Raw genomic sequence first — 15494 nt, forward strand, 5'->3', positions numbered from 1 at the left:
CATTTTCCACAAAACAGTACATGACCCCATTCAGTGGATGACTCCTAACTTACACTTAGGTTAATTTCTCTGTTTTACATCCAAAAACTTTAGGGGAAAAAATATTTTCAATGCATAAATGCTTCAGTTCTGCTAACGCATGTCTCATAAGGGGTGTGCCACTATCCATGATGTTGTGCCCTGGAAATGGGATTTTCAGGCCAAAATGATGACTCACTGAGGCACCATTTCTAGAAATCTAGTCATTTCTACCTAAGAGACTGGCCGCTCTCAGGAAGTAATGAATAAGATGCCAAAAGGGAAGCTCAAGCTTTGAAAGAAGTCTTGTGAGATTTTGGTGAGTCAAAGCCTTTTTTTTTCCCAAAAGAAAAATAACCTTGGTTAATTTTCAACATGTAAAATTCTGATTCTTTCAGAACGAAAAAGCAGCAGAACAAACTTTCTCTAACTATGAATTAGAAGAAACATGGATACTGATTGCAATTTTTAAAGTTATTTTTAAAAATACATGTAACACATGAAGCTGTAAATTTATCTGTCAAACACTTTAATTAAAAAATTAAACAGGTCAAATAATTTATTTACATAGAGCTTCACTCATTATTTGCAACTACTTTAGCACTTTTTTGAAAATAACTAGTTACAAACAGTCTTTAACATAATAGTCTACATTTTTAAGTCTAATAAGATTCAGTTCCATGACTGAGCGATCTGGAGAGTTAAAATTTTCATTTGGGCATGATGAAAAAAAAAAAAAGACTTCGGAAAGCAAGCATATTTCATAACTTTTTATGTGAGTAGAGGAGACAGCTCACTTATGCCCTAGGAGTGTTATTAGCCACACTGGCAGTCCCTACTGCCTTTGTCCCTCCTGTTCCACCCTTATTTGGACATGCATTCCACAGAGCTTCTATTCTATGGGGACAATCTACTTTTTTCAGTCTGAGGAGGTTGCAACACTTGATCTTGGGGTTGTGAGTTCAAGCCCCAAGTTGAATGTAGAGATCATTTTAAAAATCAACGACCAAGTTAATTGTTTTGTCTCTCATATATTTCTAAATTCTTCATTTTCAGTTAATTTAGCATGAGCTTGTCCATCAACAGCCATCAGCTGCTAAGGTGAACTAACCTTTTGTCCCCCTTGATCATTTAATCTTTGTGTGTGGCAAAGATGACCCCGAACACAATGGTCTGAACACATTAGATTTTTAGAACAGTGTTATTTACTTATTAGTACCTATTAAGAATTGGTGGGACTCTAGTGATTATGATGGGTTTTTTTATATGTCAACTTGACTAGTCCTGGGTGGTCTCTCCTGTTTGATCCATTCTTCAGACTCAGCTGAACCTATTCCCCACAGTGCTTGAATACCAGGTTTTTGCTCAAACATGGTTCCTGGCTGTGTCTGAGATGGTGTTTCTGGATAAGATGATTGAGTTTCCACCCTTACCTGTAGAATGACGCTTGTCCTCCTTCCTAACCCAGCTTTATTAATTTGATCACAAAGAAAGCAGTAGTTTGTTGGAGAGATGGAGCTCAAGTCTAAATTTCCCAGTATAAGTTAAGAACAAACAAAGAGAGGAAGTCTTAGGACCCTCCAATTTAGCAAAAGAGAAGAATACACAATATTCCAAGAGACATCACAGTAATCTTCTGTATCTTTCAGGCCAGGAGGGACCCCATAACGTTTCCTCTACCCATTCCAGTCTCTCTTCTCCTTGGTTACTTCTTAGCCATACTTACGATCCTACAAAGTACCCTATATCCTGACATTTGCACCTCAATTCCTGCTGTAAGCAACCTGAGCACAGATTATCTTCCCTGATGTGGGTGTGCCTCAGCCAGTCTGTTGAAGGCTTGGATAGAATAGAAGGCTGAGAAATAAAGAATTCTTTTAGGGGCACCTGGGTGGCTCATTCAGTTAAGTGTCCGACTCTTGATTTTGACTCAGGTCATAATCTCAGTTTGTGGGTTCGAGCTCCTCATCAGGCTCCACACTGATGGTGCAGAGCCTGCCTTGGAGTCTCTCTCCCTTTCTCTCTCAAAAATAAATGAAGTTAAAGAATACTCTATTTCTATGTTTTAATTTCTTTCTGACTGTCTTTGAGTTTGGGCATTGCTTTTTCTCATACTGCCAGCTCTCCTGGTTCTAAGCACTTGGACTTGCAGTTGAAACCTACATCATAAGCCCTCCTGACTCCCCAACTTGCTGACTGCACATCTTGGGCTTCCCAGCTTCTGTAATCTAGTTCTGTCAGCCAACTTCCTTTGTAACCTCTGGTAAAGAAGGTCAGCAAGTATATGTTCAATATCTATTATCAGCTATTCTTCCATGTACTGGAGATATACTGGTGGAGGGCAGGAAAGACAAATATGAATCCCTATTTCTTAGGGTTTAAAATCTAATGGCAGAGACAGACAGTAAGACAAATAAAATACATAATTGTTGAGAAACAATTCTCCCTGGGTCTCTCACATTTTCCCATATATTGTGATCTGGGGTACTGACTGCCTTTGTTCTGGGCTATTTTCTCAAGGATGTTTATACAGTGAAAAAACTTGAAAAATACAGTCTCTTGTTCCAGAGCAAGGTCAGGTTTTCTTACAGCTTTGGATATAGTGATACTGATAGTGATAGGCTTTAGGGCTGAGTGAGATGGAAAGTCACTAGGAGGTTTTCAGCAAGGGAGTGACATAATTTGATTTGTGGTTTAATAGAATCACTCTGGCTTCTGGGTCAAAAATAGCTCAAAGGAGACCAGGACAGAAGGAGGGAGCCATGAGATTGAAAGATGAGGCAGAGAAAGAGTATGTAGCTAGAAATGGAGTGTTTCCCTGAATTAAAAGGAGAGGCAAAAGACTGATGTTCCTTGGATAAAGGCATTTCTCCTTTTCATATTTAAAACCCTAATTAGTGTGCTATTTTTCTCATGAGCATTCTTTTTTTAGTTCATTGAACTATAATTGTATAACACTAATTAGTGCTAAGAATCCATTAGGAAATAAAAATTTGCTCTCTGGTTACAGAGGAGCACGTGTCCTACTTGTGAAATTAGGAAAAAATTAATTTTTATTTCACCAAGTTAGAATCAATTAATTGATCACTTGGAACAGATATTGAGGATTTTAGTGATTTCTAATGAATTGTGAAGCAAATTGTGAGACTGAGGTTTTTTTGTTTTTGTGTTTTTTAGTAAGCTATGTCAATACATAAGCTTTTTTATCCAGAGGAAGGTTTTTTCCTATGATTTCAGGAAATAAAAATCATGACTACGATAGTCATGAGTATCCAAATTACTACTTCCTAGGAATCTTTTCTTACTAAGCCCGTCATCTCAGTCTTTCAAAGATAAAATCTTGCAATGAATTCTAGCTGATTCACTGACATAATTAACCTCTTAAATCCTCTTATAATACAATAAACTTCATATAAAAATTAAGGGAGGAAATAAGGAAAATGATAATGGCAAGGAAGCCATGCAAACCCAAGAAAGACCTATCTTCTTTTATAGACTTCACCATCATCCATCTTTTCTTAGTTCCCTAGAGAGGTATATTTCCTAATCAGATGGCATCAGTTTTGGCTCACCCAGCCAGAAAGAATTTGTAGTTAAAATCCCCTTTTTTCTTTGAACTTGAGATTTCAACTAGATGAGACAATGTCATGAATTCCCGATTAACTACTCTTTGAAAAAGCCCCAGATAACACCTGCGTATCTACCCTGGAAGGCACAGTGATTTACATGGAAAATACACCAAGATGTCTAAGATCTGACCTCTGAGGAGAAAGCCTACATGCAAGGAAAGCCATTCTGTGGTAAATTCAGTTTACAGTGCTATGATGAAAGTTGATACAAAGAACTATAGGAAGCAGGAGAACCAGTAAACTGCTCTGGTGATGCGCCAGGGGCTATTGAGCTGTACATTTAAGGGTGAGTGGGATTTATTCAGGAAAGGAGGTAGAGGCAGGAGTAAGATCTTCAGAAGACAATTTTTTCCTATCCCACCTCTGATACATGTTGTGGCTATGAAAAATTTAATACACTCCTCAAGATAGCTGCCTCACATACTGTTATTAAAATATATGCCAAAGGCTCTAATTAGCATAATGAATGTAAGAAATAATTTTTCAAGAGAGAAGTTAAGATGGCAGATGAGAGGGGGAACCTTAGCTTGCTTCATCCCTCGAAGAGAGCTAGATAAATATCCAATCATTCTGAACACCCAAGAAGTCAATCTGAAGACTGAGCGAACCAGCATCTAGAGGGAGAGAAATAGCCACATCATGGAAGGCAGATGCTGTGGAGAATTAATTTGGGGGAGAAAAAAATTGCAGGTGCTGCAGAGGGTAGGGAGCCCTGATCAAAGAGATAGGAGTGAACAAGAAAAAGTGAACACAGTCTTCAGGGGATTGCACAAGAAAAACCCTGCCCTAAAATCAATGACTAGGAAAAAGAAAGGGGCTGACTACTACAAGTTTTTATGAGCAGTGGAGCTTAAACTCTGAAGTTTTAGAAGTTCATGCCTGGTGGTCTTAGCTGTGCTTCTGTAAGAAGGAACAGAGACCTGGGAGCAGACAGCATGGTTTGAGGACCTGGACCACATGGAGAGAAACAGTTTCCCCTTCTTGTCTGTTCCAGAGACAAAAGAACTGGTGGGCACCAACCATCCCTTTACTAGCATAATAACAGAGACACCTGTTGAGCTTGGTACCAGATTTTTGCTGCATTTTACCATAAACTTAGTTGCCACACAGTTGTGCAGCTGCTCTTCTGCAACAAACCAGCACCAGCCACAGTGCAGTGAGAGCCTATCACAAAGGATCACCACAGGTCCCAAAAATCTGGAATTTTAAAATCCAGCTGGTGCAGATAAGACACAGGGTGAAAGCAAGGACCTGATGGAGGCTGGGGACACAGGAGGGAAGACTGTTTCCACTTTTGTGAAGGCTTCCTGAAGAGTGGCAGGTGTGAACTCCCTGTTCCAGGGACATGAGAGCAGGGTGACACCCACCCCCACCCTCCCATCAGCACTTACCAACTTCAGTGAGCAACAAACCTCCCCCTAGTGGAGGCTGGAGCTACTTACACCAAGTCCCACCCCCCTGTTCCCTGCAAGTGAATCTTCACTAGGGCAAGTATGCCTCAGAATCCGTGCAGCAGGCCCCTCTCCAAGAAGATTAGCACAAATTCCTCCCTCACACCAAGTCTACTGATCATAGAGGGCTGCAAAGCTTCAGCTCTAGGGGAAATAGGATCTAGCTTCTTTCAAAAATCAGCCCAAAATACACCTACTTAAAACTTGCCACACAGTAGACAAGGTCCAAACTTCCTATGGCAGGCAAAGAGAAACTCTTCAGAGGTTTGACCTGAGGGAAGGAGTAGCCAAAATACAAAAGGAGAGTGCGCAGAGCATACACCAGAATCAATTCCCAAAGCACCAGGCCCAAGACAGTGTAGAACCTCTTCTTAACATAACCATTACTTTCTGGACCAGGAATAAAACAGGCTTTCCTAACACTCACACCAAAAAGTGTGACCTAGACAAAAATGACAAGACAAAAGAATACACTTCAAAAGAAAGAACAAGAAGTAGAAGTAATGGCTAGGGATTTAACTTAAACTGATATAAGATGCCTAAACCAGAATTTATAACAATCATAAGGATACTAGCTGGGCTTGAGAAATGCATAGAAGACACTAGAGAAGTGCTTACTGCAAATATAAAACAACTAAAAACTAGTCAAGCTGAAATTAAAAAAATACATCCAGTCAGTTTTACATCTCAGTTATAGCAGTGAAAAGAGGATGGGTGAAGCAGATGAATTATGGAAAGTAATGAGGCTGAAAAGAAGAAGGAAAGAAAACTATGGTCATGAATGTAGACTTAAAGAACTCAGCAACTCCTTAAATCATAGTAACATTCCTAACATAGGAGTCACAGAAGAAGAGAGGGGAAAGCGGGCAAATATTTGAGTAAATTATAGCTAAAAAACTTCCTTAATATGGGGAAGGAAATATGCATAAAAATCCAAGTTGCACAAACAACTCCCATGAAATTCAAAAAAAGCCAGTCCATACCAAGACATATCATAATCAAATTCACAAAATACACAGACAAGGAAAGAATCCTGAAAGCAACAAAGGAAAAATATGTCCTTAATCTACAAAGGAAGACAAATCAGGTTCACAGCACATCTGTCCACAGAAATGTAGCAGGCCAGAGAGAGTGACAGATACATTCAACATGCTGAATGGGAAAAGTATGCTGCCAAGAATACTTTATCCCCCAAGGCTATCATTCAGAAGAGAAGAAAAAATAAACAGTTTCCCAAAAACAAAAACTAAAGGAGTTTGTGACCACTAAACTAGCCCTACAGCAAGTATTAAAAGGGACTCTGAGTGGGAAATAAAGACCAAAAGCTACAAAGACTAGAAAGGAACAGAAAACACCACCAGAAACATCAACTTTACAGGTAACACAGTGGCACAAAATTCCTATCAATAATAACTCTGAATTAAATGGACTAAATGCTCCAATCAAAAGACATAGGGTAACAGAATGTATGTATGTATATACATAACATAGTTATATATATATATATAAATATATATATAAAAGACCCATCTATATGCTGCCTACAAGAGACTCATTTTAGACTTAAAGACACCTGCAAATTGAAAGTAAGGGGATGGAAAACCATCTGTCATGATAATAGATGTCAAAAGAAAGTCAGAGTACCCATATCAGAGTACCCCATAAAAACAAACTAGATTTTAAACTTAAGACTGTAACAAGAGGTGAATAAGGGCACTATATCGTAATTAAGGGATCTAACCATCAATCTAACAACTGTAAATATTTATGCCTCCAACTTGAGATCACCCATATAAATCAATTAATAACAAACATAAACTCATTGATAATACTATAATAATAGTAGAGAATTGATCATCTAAGCAGAGAAACAACAGGAAACAATGGCTTTGAATGACATCAGACCGGATGTACATAATGGATATATTCAGAACATTATATCCTAAATCAGCAAAATATACATTACTTTTGAGTGTACATAGAATATTCTTTATAATAGATCACATACTGAGTCACAAATTAACAAGTACAAAAGATCTCAACAAGTACCAAAAGACTGAGATCATACCACACATTTTTTTCAGATCATAACACTGTGACAACCCTAAGAAAAAATATGGAAAGCTCTCAAATACAAGGAGGTTAAAGAACATCATACTAAAGAATGAACAGGTTAACCAGGAAATTAAAGAATACACACACACACACACACACACACACACACACACACCACATTAATAAAGGTTAAGAACCATATGACACTGTCATTAGATGCAGAAAAAAAAAAAAAAACATTTGACAAAATGCAGCCTCCATTCTTGATAAAAATTGTCAACAAAGCAGAGGCCATATATAAAAGATTTCAACAAAGACCATATACAAAAGGGGCCTCGATATCATAAAGGCCATCACCAAAGACCCACAGCTAATATCATCCTCATTGAGGAAAAACTGAGTCTTCCCCCTACAGTAAGGAACAAGACAAGCATGTCTACTCTCACCATTACTACTTAACGTAGTACTCAAAGACTTAGTGTCAGCAATCAGACAGCACAAAGGAAGAAAAAGCACCCAAATCAGCAAGGAAGAAGTCAAATTTTAAGTATTTGTGGATAATATGATATTATGTATAAAATCCAAAAGACTCCACCAAAATATTGCTAGAACTAATACATGAACTTAGCAAAATCACAGGATATCAACATGCAGATATTTGTTGCATATCTATACACTAATAACAAAGCAGCAGAAAAATATATCAAAGAATCAATCCCATTTCCAATTGCACCAAAAACCATAGGATACCTAGGAGGTAAATTAAAGAGGTAAAAGATCTATATTCTAAAAACTACAGAACATTTATGTAAGAAATTAAAGAGGACACAAAGAAATTGAAAAGCATTCCATGCTCATGGATTGGAAGAACATTGTTGAAATGTCTATACTATTTAAAGCATCTACACATTTAATGCAATCCCTATCAAAATACCATTTTTTGCAGAGCTAGAACAAACAATCCAACAATTTGTATGGAACCACAAAAGACCATGAATAACCAAGCAATTATGAAAAAGAAAAGCCAACCTGGATGCATCACAATTCCAGACTTCAAGCTATATTACAAAACTATAATCACAAAGACAATATGGTACTGGCAAAAACACAGACACCTAGATCAATGGAACAGAATACAAAACCCAGAAATGGGGGCATCTGGGTGGCTCAGTTGGATAAGCGTCCAACTCTTGATTTCAGCTCAGGTAATGATCTCACATTTTGTGGGATCCGGTTCTATACTGGGCTTGGGTCTGACAGCACAGGGCCTGTTTGGGATTTATCTCTCTGCCTGCCTCTCTCCCCCTCTCGAAATAAATGAACTTAAAAAAAAAAAGAAAAGCCAGAAATAGACCCATAACTATATGGTCAACTAATCTTCAACAAACCAGGAAAGACTATCCAATGGAAAAACAAATCTCTTCAACAAATGGCATTGGGAAAACTGGACAGGAACACTTTCCTACACCATACCCAAAAATAAATTCAAAATAGATAAAGGACTTAAATTTGGACAGGAAACCATCAAAATCCTAGAGGAGAACTCAGGCAGCAATCTCTTTAAACATGGCCATAACAACTTCTTAGTAGACACATCGCTGGAGACAAGGAAAACAAAAGCAAAAATCAAGTATTGGGACTTCAAGATATAAAGCTTCTGCACAATGAAGGCAACAACAAAAGAGCAACCAATAGAATGGGGAAAAGATATTTGCAAATGGCATATCAGGTAAAGGATTAGTATCCAAAATCTATAAAGAATTTACCCAATTCAACACCCAAAATACAAAGAATTCAGTTAAGAAATGGGCAGAAGACATGAATAGATACTTTTCCAAAGAAGATACCCAGATGGCTAACAGATCCATGAAAAGATGCTTAACATCACTCATCATTAGGAAAGTATAAATCAAAACCATGATGAAATACCATCTCACACATGTTAGAATGGCTAAAATTAACAACACAAGAAACAACAGATGTTAGCAAGAATATAGAGAAAGGGGAACCCTCTTACATTGTTGGTGGGCATGCAAACTGATTCAGGCACCCTGGAAGACAGTGTGGAGTTGCCTCAAAATGTTAAAAATAGAACTCTGGTCCAACAGTGAGACTACTATGCATTTATTCAAAGGATACAAAAATACAGATTTGAATGGGGTACATGCAGTTCAACATTTATAGCATCACTATCAACAATAGCAAACTATGGAAAGAGCTCAATGTCCATATACTGATAAATGGATAAAGAAGATGTGGTGTATATCTACAGTGGAATATTACTCAGCCATCAAAAAGAATGAAATCTTGTCATTTGCAACAACATGGATAGAACTTGAGAGTATTATGCTAAGCAAAGTAAGTCAGAGAAAGAAAATACCATATGATTTCACTCATATATGTAACTTAAAAAACAAAACATATGAACTTATGGAAAAAAGAGATGCAAACCATAAGAGACTCTCAACTATAGAGAACTAAGGGTTGATGGAGAGAGGTGGGTAGGGCGATGAGATAAATGGGTGATGGGTATTAAAGAGGGCACTTGTTGGAATGAGCACTGATGTTACATGTAAGTGATGAATCACAAGATTCTACTCCTGAAACTAATATTACACTATATTTTAACTAGAATTTAAATAAAAATTTGGAAAAAATAATTCTTCATCCATGATGTTTAAGGTATTTAAGATATGTAGTTGGCTAGAAAGACTTCACAGACCCACTTCCTGTGTGATGGAAGCTTAAGAAGGCAGTCCCATCCAGCAATGCATCCTTTCACTTCACAGGGCTTCTGTCCTGATTCAACTACCAACTTGCTTTAGAATACAGTTGCATATATGAAATCTAAATCTAGGGAAACTAATTTTTGGGGACAGAAACCAGACAGTTGTTAAGGGAGGGGATTTGATGACATAGAGAGCACCGGCTTCTCATCTGAGGAATAAGGAAGGAAACTTATTTGGGACAGTATTTTCTGGGGTATATAAAACTATCAAACTCAACAAACTAACACTTATGATTATATTTTAATTATATATTAACAATAAAAACTAAATGGTATCATTGCATCTTTCTCAAAGTGAACTTTTTATGCATGGTACTACTCAGAGGGTTTAAGGATAGGTATTCCCCCCAAGTTACATGAACAGTCTCTGATACTTTTTCAGACAGCCCACGAAAAAATGGAGGTAACTTTGGCAGACTTGGGCTTTAGATTTATTTTTATTATAATGAACTATCTGGTCAGTAGTTCATAGAGATGGTGATAGAAAATCAGTACCTACCCCTAACTCTCTGATGTTTACCAAAAAGTAACCACCTGACCATACAGCTCAACAGCTGTATTGGCTTTGGTAAATTTGCAACCCTGAATGATGAGAATTCTCACAGTGGAAATACAAAGTCAAGCTAGATAGGGTGGGCAGTGTGCTGGTGAAGGTGGGATTGTAAGAGATCCATCTTTTAGCCCCCTCTCTAATTGTTCGTCAGCCAGTTTTGCAGATATGCTGAGCTCTATGGCCCACATATCTACTATCCCCACAAGACCTTCTACAGTGTCTTGCACTAAATATTTAAATACTTGCAATGGAGTAGAGGAGGGATAAATATAGAAAAGGTTATTTCAGGTATGTGTTTATTAATTTGCCAAACGAGAAAGTAAATTGTAAACTTGAAAGAGGACCAAAAAAAAGAGGATTTGGGAAAAGTGTTAACAAGTGACAAGTAATAGACAAATATTAGATACAGGGACCCTGGAAATGTTGTTACTGTCATACTCCCTTATCTGCTCAGTACTTTCTTCTCTCCTTAGGATTCTTTCTCTCACCCCCTACGAATAATGAGCTTAATTTTAAAACTATTGTTCTTAAGGAGGCTGATGAAAAGTTACCATATCTAAGACTAAAACTTTGTTAATTAAGGCAAATGAGTCAGGCTTCCTTTGGTTAAAGCTCTTAAGCTATCTTAAGTGATTTCTAAAAATATTATAACCTAGAACTGAAAAGCCACAGCTGCATTACATTTTCAATTTTATATACCTATTTTGAAATTTTGCCTTATTCCTCCACAAATAACAATGAAATAGTTTAGCCCTGATTGAGTGTATTCTATAGTGAATCTGATATTTCTGAGGTTATAAATTTCAATCTCCTTATTGATTGAATAAACAGAAAAAAATGCACACAATTGTAATATGAATGCTGCATCATGAATCAAAAGATAGCAACCCTAGAGAATAGTTTCCCTGTAGAAGAGAAACTCAGGATAATGAAGAAATAAGTTTTTGTCACATTCATTTTTAAAATGTCAATACACAGCAAGCTTTGATTATAAGACCAAAGGGGTTGTGGGTGGGGGATGGAGGAATAGTAAATCTGTGGACCTTTCAACAGGCCAGCTATGTTTGATGTGAATTTGCATTTATATTTCCAGATGCGTAACATTTATGGACCCTAAAAATTAGCGTATTGCTGAAACACCCACTTTTGTTTTGAAAATGCATAGGATACTGCAATGTCCACAGAACAGCAGGCACACAACATGCCTAATACAAGCTTTGCTTTTGTGCAGTTTGTTCTAACTACGACACCATGTACCGTGGGGCCTTTGCTTACATATTCTCGAATGTTATTTAACCTAAAGATAAATGAAAGTCTTTAAAACAGAATACAGAGGCTGCATTTTGAAGCTCAGGTCTTACTTTATTCTTGGGTACAACTCAACCCACAGAAAGATTATTCACACCCACTCATAGGTCCCAGCTGCAATCCCACCACCAGGTATGCATACACCCAAAATGGCCCCTTTGTAAGGAGGAGGGCCTGGAAAGGCGGAACAGTGTGTTCAGTCATTCTGCAACCACTGGGTAAGAAGTTCACCTTCTGTCCAAGTTTAAGAACGTTAGTACCTATTCTATACGGTAGTTCAAGCCAGAGCAAATGAAATGTTGTTGAAAGAAAGTCATGTTTTACAGTTTAGAATTCTTGATTTAAGTTTTGGAGATTTCCTAGCAAGAAAATTATTAACTTGGTGTTCCAGCCTATGTTTGCAAAGCACTCTGTTGTCCGTTCAGAATGTGTTTTCAAAGGATAGCTGGCATAATAAGCTTGCACAAACTGTATTAAAATGTTAATGCAGAATGGAAATAAAACAAAAAGTACATTTATGTCTTATATAAGGCAGCAGTTTTACATCTAAGGATGAGTATATTTTTTAAGTGCATTTGCTGTATATCCTGATCTAATTGGAGCTCACTGTAGAATAAAATTATGAGATAATACTTATCAAACTCCAAATTAGGAATATAAGAATAAATGAACTGATAAGTATGCAGAAGGACAATGAGATAGAGTATTTTGAATCAGAATTTGTCAAGCAGAGTATTACTAACATTTGGGGGTGGGAAATTCTTTGTTGTGGGAAGCTGTCCTGTGCATTATAGTACATTTACTAGAACCTCATGCCTTTACCCACAAATGCCATTAACAATCCACCCCTATCTTCCAAATTGTGACAAGCAAAAAGATTTCTATATATTGTTACCTACAAGGAGCAGGGGAGGTCAAAATCCCCCTCTCTTGAGAATCCCTGTTTTAAATCAAGACAGTTCTATAAAATCCTGAACATATGGTTACCAGCCACTTAACTAAAAATTAAGTTGTTAAAACAATACAAGTATGAACACAAAACAGTGCCACAACCGTACATGAGCTCTTCGGCTTGAAGATATTAGCCAGTGTCAATAAGCAATCTATTGCCCAAATGTTACCCAGTATAGATGATTTAGGAAATAGAGTCATATTTATCTAGAGAGTAGATTTTCTAGCATAAGCCACTTTTTTCTGTATTAACAAATCTGAGTTTTTATTTTATTTTTTAAGATTTTATTTTTAACTAGTCTCTACACCTATTGTGGGGCTCAAACTCACAACCCTGACATAAAGAGTTGCATGCTCCATCAACTGAGCCAGCAAGGTAACCCAGCAAATCTGAGTTTTAAAAAAGAGGCATTTTCTCAATTTTCCACTTAACTTTATAGGTAAAATGGAATCTGATTAAATATTGAATATCACCCAATTCTCTGAAACAATCAGTAATACTGGACTTGGAAAACCCAATTTCCATTGTTCCAAACATAGAAGTAACTTTCTAAAATTTTGCTTTCTGGATTACAGGACAATTAGTCCATGCTATATTGCATGCCAACTATTCTATTTATTTTGGGTCCCATTTCCAGCCCCACACCTTGCCTGGTGTTGTCATTTAATTTCTAGATATCTAACTGATACCTTTGAAACACAGAAGTTGCCTCTTAAAGCTCTCTTCCTTTGCACATCAAGAACCAATGTGATTTAAAGAAAAGTAAAGCATAGTTAGTGGGGGAAATAATAAAAGGGATTTACAAAGAGGAATATAAATCAAAGAGAATACTGACATACCTGCATTTTCCCAGGGTAGGGCAAGTGCTATGACAGCAGGGATTTGTCCCAGTACAGACTTGGTAAAATGAGAAGTCTCTGCCCCACCCTCACAGGGTACCTACCTGAGCCTGGCAAAAGTCCCCAAGTCCTGAGATTTCAAATAAAACCCACAAGAGAGACTGGTGAGTTGTGAGCTGTGTGCATTTTCTCACTGAGAAGTTCCTTGTTACGAGTCTTTTCATGAATGTTTCTTGTGATTTTCTCAATGTGAGGGATGCAGACGTCACTCAAATGTTAATGAAGTACTCATCACACCTCTCTTCTCTTAGCAGAGAAAGGAAAGTCTTACCCTGTCATGGCTGACCAGCAGGAAAAGAAAGACTCCCTTCTGGTATGTACTCAGGAGAGAGAAGGCCTGAGATACAGACATCTCCTGGACTCCTCAAATTCTCAACCTTCTGACTCTTATAGGCAACGCAAAGTTGTTTCATTTCTGCACATAAACAACAGAGAATGTTAACTGTTATGGACACTCCTTCCAGTGTTGCCTGTCATGGGACTTGCTCACCTACACTGTGTGTTTGCTGTTCTCATGCTTTATGAATATATATCCTATTAATTTTCAAATAATAGGGGGAATTTAATTTTCCCCCTGAATTTTCAGGGGGAAATATTAAAAGTGCTGGAAAAGATGAAATCACTGATGTGGTGAAAAATGATGAGTGTTGGGTAGGGGATGAAACATGTGAAATCAGAAGCAATTCTAAAAAACAAAGAGTTCACATACAGCACAAGAACACTCAGAAATGAGTAAGACACAAAAGTGATTATTGGAATTTAAAAATGTTTGAGCATCAGTATCAGATATCTGTTAACTCAGTGTTAATTCAGGGAAAGTCTCGGTGTTTGCAGAGTTCATTTGGACCTTGCAATGAATGGACTTAATTGTGGCCTTTTAAAACCTAACCCATTCTTTCAACTGTTCTCCTATAAGAACAGTTGACTTTGTCATATGTCTTTAACCTGGCAATTCAAATACGATTTTTTATTCTTAGAGAAGATGAAGAAGAAAGATGCTGAAATGTTTTGTTTCTTTTGTTTGGTTTTGGTGGCATTCAGGAATCCAAGGAGATGGGATTGTTAAGTAATCAATATATTGGTCTGCTCCCTGGATTCCAAGATTCCATTAATAGTAGACCTACTCCACTAGCCATACAACCTCACAACCGTGCCTTAGCCTACCCATGGGAGTGCTTTTAAAAACTTTTATTTACCCAATGTGTTGGTCTAATGTTTCAGACATCAATTTCTGTGTACAGATCTTTTTTTTTTTTTTTTTTTAATGTTTTATTTATCTCTAGGAGAGAGAGAGAGAGACAGCGTGAGCAGGGGAGGGTCAGAGAGAGAGGGAGTCACAGACTGAAACAGGCTCCAGGCTCTGAGCTGGCAGTCAGCACAGAGCCCGACGCGGGGCTCGAACCCACGAACCGCAAGATCATGACCTAAGCGAAAGTCGGACGCTTAACCGACTAAGCCACCCAGGCGCCCCTCTGTGTACAGATCTTAACGACACAGCTACATTCATATTACCATGTAGTCACACATACTTCATGTTCAGTATTTTTTGGTTTCTTGTTTGGGAATTTTGGCTAAAAACAGATTGAGCATATTTGTAAAATTCTTTCTCTGTAGCAAATCCCTTCGTGTTTTTTTTTTCACTTCAATAACTCCTATTTAACCAGTTGCCAAATTACATAGACTTTTGCCTATGAAACGTCTGTACAATGTTTCCATCTCCTACTTCACCTATTCAGCCCCAGAATTATTTTGCTTATGCTCTGTGCTTCCACAAGTATCACCTCCCACTTTCATACATGCAAGTGTTGGTTTGTATTCATGCACACAGCTCTGATCATATA

At 37.6% G+C, this 15494-nt stretch overlaps 1 long non-coding RNA gene across 3 annotated transcripts in view; it reads left to right on the forward strand.

The window, feature by feature from the left end:
- The window catches only part of LOC120237659, a 127101-nt gene extending 112464 nt beyond the window's left edge, over nucleotides 1-14637 (forward strand). For 2 of the 3 annotated variants that reach the window (XR_005530008.1, XR_005530009.1), the window contains one exon: nucleotides 13905-14637. This is a non-coding gene — a long non-coding RNA (uncharacterized LOC120237659). The remainder of the gene's footprint in view (nucleotides 1-13904) is intronic. The other variant, XR_005530010.1, reaches the window with a different exon arrangement.
- The last annotated feature ends 857 nt before the right edge of the window (nucleotides 14638-15494 follow it).

This window comes from Hyaena hyaena, unplaced genomic scaffold (genome assembly GCF_003009895.1).
Source record: "Hyaena hyaena isolate Hyena2069 unplaced genomic scaffold, ASM300989v1 scaffold_188, whole genome shotgun sequence".
In the NCBI taxonomy this organism is placed as follows: domain Eukaryota; kingdom Metazoa; phylum Chordata; class Mammalia; order Carnivora; family Hyaenidae; genus Hyaena; species Hyaena hyaena.